General features: G+C 37.7%; 1 pseudogene; it reads left to right on the top strand.

Annotated features, from left to right (window-relative positions):
* Positions 1 to 10277, top strand: part of LOC102851683 — a 103238-nt pseudogene extending 92961 nt beyond the window's left edge.
* The last annotated feature ends 522 nt before the right edge of the window (positions 10278 to 10799 follow it).

Genomic DNA, 10799 nt, shown 5'->3' with positions numbered 1-10799 from the left:
TTCACCATCCATACTGATGCTGCCAATTGGCCCAGTGGTGAGAATCTTTGTTTTCTTGATGTTGAGCTTCAATCCATATTGAAGGCTGTAGTTCTTGACCTTCTGCTGCAAGTGCTTCAGGTCACAATCCTCACCTTCAGGAAATTCTTCCTCACATTCTTCTTCCTCCTAATTCAATTTACATGATGCACTAGAATATAAATTCCTCCAGAGCAAAGCCCTTCATAGTTCTTGTTTATTGCTATGTCCTTCACAGCTCTCAGAACTTGTTGCATGGTATTGTTGTTGTTGTTGTTAGATGTCATCAAGTTGAGTACAACTCATAAGGACCCTAGGGACAAACAGGTCTGAAGACTGGCCATCCTTATCCTGTCTGGCATACTTAAGCCCACTGGTGTAGGCTCTGTGTCAGTCCTTCTCTTCAAGGATCATCCTCTCTTTCAGTGACACTCCACATTTCCAAGCATGTTGTCCCTTTAAATATAGATATTGGTCAAATGAACAAATAGGAAAATAAGAAAAATTAACAATATTCTCTTATTTAGGAGGCTATAAGAATGTTTTTGCAGAGGGCACTTGAATATGAAATATTTTCAAGTCTTCTCTAGCCAAATATCTCTAGGTTCTGTCATCTTCCTCTGAATTTTGTCTATCAGTGTTTTTGTTTCATTTTCATTTGTCTGTTTTTAAGTAATGTTTATTGTGATTTTAATGAAAGTTTATAGAAAACTCGGGTTTTTAAAAATTACTTCCAAATTCTCTAGACAAAGAATTAAGAGTTTTCTAGCAAGACTTTGACCTACACAAGAGCCAGTAGAGTTCCATCTCAGACCTCACTGGTCATCCTATTGTTTTTTTAAGCCCTGTAGTCACTTAATCACCACTATTGCACTGACTGATTGCTATTGATATGTTCTCACTGCTTCCCATCAGTATGTATGCAGCTAGCCATTCCCAGCCTTCATGCTTCTTCAATATTACTGAGAACGCCTTCTCTCCTTCACCTTCTCTAGCTTAGAAAATGTATTAGCTAGGATCTAGTCAGGAAAATAGAACTGGAATCAGACTTTTTTTAAAAAAACAAAGTAATATCAATATAAGAAATTACACAGGGACAAGAAATGGAACTGACTACGGGGAAAAACTGAGGTGATACAGGAAGCACAGGACTAGATAAGGCTTTCCTTCCAATGGTAAGGAGCAGTTCTACCTACTCAAATGTTCACAGTGTGAGCCCATCAGCTATTTCGTAGGAGAAAGATGAACAGTTAACTTTCATGTGATTGCCTAAGGGTCAGCTATGAGTCGTCCCATACTAGTACATAACAACAACCACCACCCTTGGATTTTTAGCCTCCTTAGTACTCTCTAAGGGAGCTCTGATGGCCTAGTGGTAATAAGCTGCAACAACCAACCCAAAGGCTGGCAGTTCGCATCCATTGACTATTCTATGGAAGAAAGATGGACAATCGCCTCCTGTGTGATTTACTACCTCTTGAAATCTTGTGGAGGGTCAGCTACGAGTCGGCTTTGACACAATGACACATAACAACAACAATATCAGTGCTCTAGTGTGGGAGCTCTGGTAAAATCTATTTGTCTTTAGGCAACAGTGTGACTCTGGTTGCTTAGATTCACCAGCACCTCTGCGGGAGAAAGATAGACAATCTCCTCTCATGCAACTTACAGCCTCCAAAAGTCTCCTGGAAGATCAGCTATGACTTAACAGCAATCTTTTTTTTTTTAAAAAAAAAGCTCTATTATCATATCTTTGCAGAGACTCCACTTTTCAGAGTCCCAGGCCCATCATGAAGGATGAGGTATGGAAGGATGGGTCAGCAGCTAAGAGATAATAACTTAATAACTAATTCACGAAGTTCTTAGTAATTTTCCTCTGAGGCACTATTTAGCCTTTCTCTAAAGTCAAGTAGAGCTGCAATAAATAGTGCACACTGCTCTCCTCATTGCCCAAATCCTGCATCTCTACTTCCTTGTCAGCATCAAAAGATCTTAGTTGCTACAGAAAGCTCCCGACTGTTTTCTTTCAGTACATGAGATTTGGCAGTTCTGGACCAAGAAATGTTGAATAAATATCCTAGCCATCCTACTTAGTGCTACCACAGCAGAAATAGTACACATGGGTTGCTATAAAGAACAGAGATTTCTTTTCTTTTAGTTCTGGATGCTGAAAGTATAAATCACGTCCTGAGCCATGTCAATTCCTTCTATGAGCCTCTGTCATAATTCCTGCTAACCACTGGTAATCTTTGATGTTCCTTGATGTCTTCTTCTGTGTATGTCTTGGTGTCTCGTCCACTCTTCTTGGAACTCAGAAGTGGTTAGATTTAAAAGCTACCCTTCACAAAAATAAAAGCCATGTTTCCAAATAGTATTACATCTTCAGCTACGGGACAAGCACTTTAATATATATTTTGGAGGGACACAACTTTAATGCCTATATTTTAATGTGTTCATCTCCCTCTCTTCTCTCATTTTCCCCATTCCAATTTTGTGATTCTTGAGACCACCTTCCAAAAATATGCTCTCAAATCTTTGCTTCTGGATCTTTGCAAGGAATCCAAACTAAGACATTTTCTTTTTGGCCAGTGGCTAAGTATTATCTGCAGACTTGTTGGAGTAAATAATTAGATACAAGATTTTTCAAGCAGTATTTCACTTATTGGACTTTTGTGGGACTTTTAAAAACTTATGAGTTTTATGAACTTCGTGAAATTAATAAGTTCAAATTTCTGTGCCTTGTTATCTTTGAATTTAAGCCTTTCTGGTTTTGTTTCTTTTGCTGCTGTCTTACGGTCACTTTGTAATGATGCATTATAGTTCAAAACCTTTTATTTATTTTGGCCTCTCAATACTCTGAATTAAATTCTCTGATTTTCTTGTGACATCCATTTTTTACTTTTCAATCCTGTCTTTTTTGCTTTTTTAATAAAAAATACCCTCAGTGTCATCCTACAACTCATCTGCTCTTGGACTAAAAAGAAGGATTGGCAAAGTGAATAAAATGAACAGAAGATCTCCAAAGGAATAACAAGATGACAGATCAGAGTATTATAATGGTAGATGCAAAGAGCTGGACTTATAAAACAAAAAAGGAAGAACTCTCTTGGCATGCCACAAGCTGAAAGAAATAAGAAAACAATTTCAAGCTTTGACATACAATACTAGAGGATGCAGTGGGCAAAATTCTGAATGAGCCAGGAAACATCAATAAAAAGATGGAAGGAATAAATTGAGTCACTATTGGCACAGGATAGAGCAGGGTTTAGGGCTGTTGTGCACAGGGTCTCTATGAGTCGCAAACGACTCGGCGGCACATAACAACAACAACAACAACAACAACAACAACAACATACCATAAAGATTTTGTTGGTTCTGAACTCTTTCAGGAAATATGATCAAGAATCAACAGTGATGGAAAAAGAAGCCCAAACTGCACTGAAGGAACTTGCAAAAACTGAGGCCCAAGGAATTGGTGAAACACCAATTGACATGTTTCAACAAACAGATACAACAACAGATGTGCTCACCAGACTGTGCCAAGAAATTTGGAAAAACAGTTACCTGAGAAAGAGACTACAGGAGATCCATATGATCCAATAGAATGTGTAAATTATCAAATAATAATCATTAATAGCACATGCAAGTAGAATCATGCTGAAGAGTCTTTTAAAATGGCTATACCAGTACATCAACAGAGAACTGCCAGAGATTCAAAGTGGGTTTAGAAGAGGGCATGTCAATAGGAATATCATTGCTGATATCTGATGGATTTTGAGAGGACTGAAAGTTCATCAATTTCTGCTTTATCAACTATTAAAGGCATTTGACTATAGAGATAATAACAAGTTATGGCAAATATTGAGAAGAATGAGAATCCCGGAAGCTTATTTGTGGTTATTCAAAACCTATACTTAGACCAAGAAGTTGTTATCTGAACAGGGCAACTGCAAGGTTTAAAATCAGAACAGGTGTGCATCAGAGTTGTATCCTTTCTCCATACCTGTTCAAGATATACAGTGAATAAATCATTCAAGAGCCAGACTCTGTGGGGAAGAATGTGGCATCCGGATCTAGGGAAGACTCATCAACAACTTGTGTTACACAGATAACACAGCCTTGTTTGCTAAAAGTGAGGAGGACTTGAAATTTTGCTCTGGAAGACAAAGACTACAATCTTCAGTATGGATTATATCTAAACATCAAAAAAAGAAAAAGTGCATGGTGCCACTGTTGTAGAATGGGACTGTCCTTGGGGTTGGGGAGAGACTGAGTAAGATGGGTTCAATAATGTATGCTGCTCTGAAAGAGAGAAGGGAGAAAACTGTTTAAAAGAGATATGCGATTAGGTATTTCGGTCATGACAGGAGTCTAGAGCAATGGCTACATGGTGGAGTGGACCTGGGGGAGGGTTTGTAAAATAATGAAAGAATCTTTTCTTTTACTTTTCCAAGAGGGTAATGTCTGGTGTGTGTGGGGGGGGAGTCCTGGAAGGGGACAAATCTACAATAATGAATGAATGGAAATCCAAAGCCTCTGTAAATTTTCACTGAAATTAATAACAAATTTAAATTTAAAAAAAGAATTAAGTTAGAGTAAGGATGGCAATGGAACCACCTTACCTCTGTAACTTGATTTGTGCTACTATTAGAACCTCTACTCAGAATATTATTGCTTTTCAATTTTTGACTCATGCACTTTTAACTTGTTAGTTAAGTTTGTATCTTCTAGGCTGCAACACTTCCATGATACATCTTCAAGGATATGAACATGTACGCCTAAGCACAATTTATAACAGTGCATCTAAATTCCAAAATCAATCTCCATAATAGTCTATGTGTTTCCTACTGCCAAGGGAGCCCTTTAGAGTAGTGAGAGAAGACATTCACCCTGAAACCCACAGCGTCCCTTTTCAGCAGGAAGTAGCTAAGAGAATACGCCATCCCCTTTTCCTTATGACTCAGGGTGAAGTCTCTCTCGGGGAGGAGTGATAGGGAATGGCAAAGGACACACTGACAAAGAAGATTAATCAGAACTGGCTTTGACAAGCACTGTGGCAATTGGACAATTAAAACAGACACTGGGGGCGTGGGGAAGAATAACGAACTGGGGATGAGGGTGGAGAAAACAGTGCAACAATGAATGAATGAAAACCCAAAATCTCTGTAAATGTTCATTAAAATTAATAAAATTTAATAAAAAAAAGAAAAGGTATGGAGACAGGGGGGAAAAAAGAAAAGAAAAATTCTCACCACTGGGCCAATAGGCAACACCACAAAATATGGAGAAAAGACAGAAAATAGAAATTATTTAATCTTCTTGGATCCATCATCAACAACCTTAGTATCAGCAGTCAGAAAATCAAAAGATGCATTGCATTGGCAAAATCTGCAATCAGGGCTTTCTCCGAAGTACTGAAGAGCAAAATTTTCAATCTGAAGACCAAAGTACTCCTAATATAATTCATGATCTTTTCAGTTACTTGCTGCACATCTAAGACTTGGATGGGGATAAAGATGACAGTGTAGATTTGATATCTTTGAGTTGTTGTACTAGGGAGGGTACTAAATATTCCATGGACATATAGTCTACGGAATATAGTCAACCAATATGTCTTGGAGAGGGTGTGGCCAGGGTGCTCCTTAGAGGGAAGAGTGGTGAAACTTCATCTCACATACTTTGGCATGTTGTTAGGCAGGACTATTCCTTGGAAAAGTATATCATGTTTTGAAAACTAGAAGGTCAACAAAGGAAGAGAGGACACTCAACAGTGTGGATGGACACAGTGACTCTAACATTGAGCTCAAGTATGGCAAACATGATTAGGATGACACAAGATAGGGAAAGGTTCACATCATTGGCTCATAGTAGTCAACTTCAGTGCACATAACAACAACAACAGCAACAACAACAACAAAGGCATTGCTTCAGAGGATGGTCTAGGACAGCCCAAAAGAAAGTAGACTATAGCCGTATAGAGACAAATTTTGTCTAACTGAGAGAAAGCAGAGATGACAAAGGAAGAAATTACATTTCAATATCTGCGTTTTTCCTCCTTATCTCCTCCCTCAGTACTTGTTTATGTCAGATCCTTAGTTGCCTTTAACTTACCTTTACATGGATCACATCCACAAATACATGTGTGCGTTTCACTTGCACAATATCAACTCTTGATCAAAATGCCAGGATTTTTTTTTTTTTAATGGAAAAGGCAAACCACAGTTCAGGTAAATAGTGAAAAATATAAACCACCTGAACTCAGGTTAATTTTTTCCCCTTAAATAAGAACCACTTGACATCTTCTACATAGTAGAAGTTTTGCAATCTGCTCTGTATTTCTTCCACTTAGTTAAAATAATTGTGTGCATCAGAGCAAAAGCATTGCCAAAGTTAAAATAGATACGAACACCACTTCCCTCTTTTTTCAAATCCTGTTATTTGTCAGAGAAAGTAAGATCCTTCTATGAGTTTAGAGTGTCTTTATAAAGAAGCACTATTTGAAGACTGTGGCATCTGAATTTGAGGACAACTCATCAGCAACTGTGATATGCAGCTAATACAACTTTGCCTCTTGAAAGTGAAGAGGGCTCAAAACTCTTACTGAGGCAGCCATTTCCATGTCAACATAAATAAAATGAAAGTCTTCATAAATGGACCAATAAGCAATAACCTGACAAATATGGAAAAGATTGAAATTGTCGAGGATTTGAATTTGCTAGGATTTGCAATAAATGCTCACAGAAGCCATCAAGTGAACTAAAGGGGAAAGACCCAGTGTGAAAAACAATGAGCTTTGTATGCAAACCAGTATAAAATATTTTTTAAAAGTTAAAAAAATGAAATTAAATGAAAATAAAAAATGTAAAAGGCAAAAAGAGGAAAATACTCTTTATATGTGTTATAAAGAAATTGTTTTGGCATAATGAATTATAGCAAATTTTAGTCCTGTAGAATATATAGAAAAAAATATGTACAAGCATCCCCCTACTTAGACTATCCTCCAAGGAAAATCAGAACTGAAACACAGTGATATGTATACATATGTTCATAGAACAATTATTCACAATAGCAAGAAAATGGACACAGCTCAGAGGCCTATTAGCAAATGAATGGATTGAGAAATTGTGGTATATTCACACAATGGAATACTATGCAGCACTAAGGAATAATGATTTTATAAAATATTAAATAGCAAAAATAAGTTATTGAAAAATATATAATTTGATCATTCTATTTCTAGCCTCCTGTTACCTAGACCAGACTTTCTGACTGCTATTTCTTTCTCATTATTTCCAACTTTTGCATTCCAGTCACCAATTACCATTAATGCATCTTAAGTGGACGATTGGTCAATTTTGGACTGCAAGATTTTGTTAAAAATTTCAATTTCCTCCTCTTTGGCTTTCACTGTAGGAGCGTATATTTGAAAAATAGCCATATTAAGAGATCTTGTATATGAATAATATCCTATCACTCACAATGTTGTACTTCAGCATAGAACTTGGATTTGACTCCTTGACTATGAATATAACACCACTCTTCTGTTTTTCATTCCCAGCATAGTATACCATGTGATCATCTGATTTGAAGTTGCCAAAGCTAGTCTATCTCATCTCACCTCACTAATGCCTAGAATGTTGATGCTCATGTGTTCCATTTCATTTTTCATAATTTTGAGTTTACCAACATTCATACTTCATTTAATACTGGATTTATTCATCACAAATACTTTAAAAAATAACACCAAACCACAATTGGTGACTTTACACATGGTCCTCACCTGATGGACTGCATAAGAATCAGATTGACTACATTACATAGGAATCAGATTGACTACAAGGAATTATTGGAGAAGCTCAATAATAGCAGTCAAAACTAGGCCAGGGGTGGATGGGTTGGTCAGACCATCAATTAAGAGACCATCAATGTACAAGTTCAAATTGAGATCAAAGAAAATTAAAACAAGTCCACAAAACCAAAATATGATCTTGAATCTATTCTATCTGATTTTAAAGATCATCTTACGAATAGGTTTGAAGCAATGGACATAAATAATTAAAGACCAAATGAGTTGTAAAAAAAGAGAGCAAAAGGTCATTACAAGGATTGAGGAGATAGGAAAAACAAAATAGACATCAGAAGAGATTCAGAAAGAGATTTCAGAAGAGATTGTGATAAAAAGAGAATCTGAAAAATGACATTAAAGTGTAGAGAAGCCAAAACAAATGGAAACATGCTGAAATAAAAGAGCTGCAAAGAAGATTTCAGAGGGCAGCTTGAGAAGATAAAGCAAAGCCTTGTAATGGAATGTGTAAAGAGATGGAATTGGAGAATAAAGAGGGAATAATTTGCTTGCTATTTCTCAAGCTGAAAAACAAATTATAGCCTCTAGTTGTAATATTGAAAGATGCTATGGCAATATACTGAATGGCCCAGGAAATATAAAAAAATAGATGGAGGGAATACACAAAGTCACTGTACCAAAAAGAACAGATAGCACTGAAACATTTCACAAAGTACCATGTGAGCAGCAACCAATGGTACTAAAGGAGTAAAGTGGAAGCTGAATTGAGGGCATTGGCAAAAAAATAAGGTCCTTAAAGCTCTTGTAGCCTTAAGCTCCTGTACAGCCTCCTCCCCGCTCACCGCCTACCTTACCCAGGTCCCCCAGACTCAGACATCGCTCCTCTGTCGCCCCTTGCGCCCTCTTGGCCACCCAATGCTCTTTTCCAGAGGCGCACAGAGTGCGCCCTGGCTCCTGTTGGAGATTGTATCTATGAAAACTGCAAGCTTGCCACCAACTGCACTACGAACAGCAATGGTGAATGCCAGTGTCATTCATATGGGACACAAAACACTGACATTTGCTTCAAATTGACTACCAAATGTTTAGTGATGAAGGCAGAAATGACTGGCTCCAAGTCCGGGAGAAGAGCAAGACCGGAGAGGGCTCTCCAGAACAGTGATGGCCTCAAGGATCCTGACTGTGATGAGAAGGGGCTTTTTAAAGCCAAGCAGTGCAACCGCACTGCCACATGCTGGTGCGTGAACACTGCTGGCGTCAGAAGGACACAGAAATCGCGTGCTTTGAGCGTGTGAGGACCTTTTGTATCATCACCAAACTAAAACATAAAAGAGAAGAACCTTGTGATAAAGCAAGTTTGCGAGCTTTAGAGAAAGAACTCACAACTTGTTAGTAACCAAACCAAAAATACATCTCAGATAATTGAGTATGAAAATCCAAATGGTGTTAACGTTATTAACTTGATGCAGAATTCTCCTCAGAAAGCTCAAGATGAGGTGGACATAGCTGATGTGAATTACTAGTTTGAAAAAGATGTGAAAGGTGAATCCTTGTTTCATTCCAGCAAAATGGTCCTGCAAGTAAATGGGGAACAACTGGAACTGGATCCTGGTCAAACGTTAATTTTTTTTATGTTAATAAAAAAGGGGAGAGAATAGTCTAAAAGTATTATATTTTAGGGCATTATTTTTATCGTAGGAGTATGCAATGAGGGTTGCAGAGTGGATTATATTTGGGGGTAGGGGGTGGGGTTTGGGGAGGTGCGGGGGGGGGGATTGTGTACCAGTGAGGGAGTTTTTCTTTTGCTTTTCAAGGAGAGGAGCAAAAGGGGGGGGGAGGGGAGGGGTTTGTGCGGGAAGAAGGGTGCAACAATGAATGGAATTCCAAAATCTCTGTAGATGTTCATTGAAATGAAAAATAAACAACCTAAATTTAAAAAAAAAAAGGACCTGGATTTTCTATGTGAAAGCTGGAACAATTGCTGTCTTCGTGGTTGTCTCCATAGCAGTCATTGCTGGAATTGTTGTGCTGGTTATTTCCAGCAAGAAGAGAATGGTGAAGTATCAGAAGGCTGAGATAAAGGAGGGAGGTGAGTATAAGGCGTAACTCCTGTAATTTGAAGAGAAACTACAAGAAGGGAGATGAACAATGACTCATAAGTAAGTGTAGGCGCTTGTAAACCTAGTAAAGAAGATTGAGGATTACATTATGTTAGTTAACATCATCTATTTATAATAGTGAATCTTGTGCACAAGGGTATAAACAGCTGGCAATAGGCCTTACCAATCTTAAAATTTGACTACAAATAGCTGTTTTTGCAGTTCCAGTGCAAAACACAGAACTTTGTACTGTAAAGTTAAAATTATCTATGTACATGTTTCAATTAACAGGTACAGTGCTGGATATGGTCATGTCTATGCTAGAAAATTTGGAAGATAGATCTCTGGTCAACTGAATGGAAAAGGTCTACGTTTATTTCCATTCCCAAGAAAGGTCATCCAACAGAATTTGGACACTCTCATTAATGACACTGTCATTAATTTCATATGCGAGCAAAATGCTGCTGAAGATCATTAAAAAAATGGCTAGAACAGTACATAGACAGGGAACTGCCAGAAATTCAAGCCAGATTTAGAAGTGGGTCTGGTACCATGGGTATCATTGCTAATGTCTGATGGATCCTGGCTGAAAGAATACCAGAAGAATGTCTATTTATACTTTATTGACTATGCCAAGGCATTTGATTATGTGGATTATAACAAGTTATAGCTAACATTGAGAGTGAAAATTAAGAATGAGAATCCCAGACATTTAAATGTGCTCATGGGAAACCCATACCAAGAGGCTGTTGTATGAATAGAGCAAGGGAACATTATATAGTTTAAAATGAAAAAGGAGTTCAAGAAGGAGTGTGGCAGGGTTGTAGTCTTTCTCCATATTTATTCAATTTGTGTGCTGAGCAAATAATTTGAGAAAG

Source organism: Elephantulus edwardii, unplaced genomic scaffold (assembly GCF_000299155.1).
Source record: "Elephantulus edwardii isolate Elephantulus edwardi_28Jun2011 unplaced genomic scaffold, EleEdw1.0 scaffold00060, whole genome shotgun sequence".
Classification (NCBI taxonomy): Eukaryota; Metazoa; Chordata; class Mammalia; order Macroscelidea; family Macroscelididae; genus Elephantulus; species Elephantulus edwardii.
Note: the sequence above shows the minus strand (reverse complement) of the source record. Positions and strands in the feature narration are given on the sequence as shown.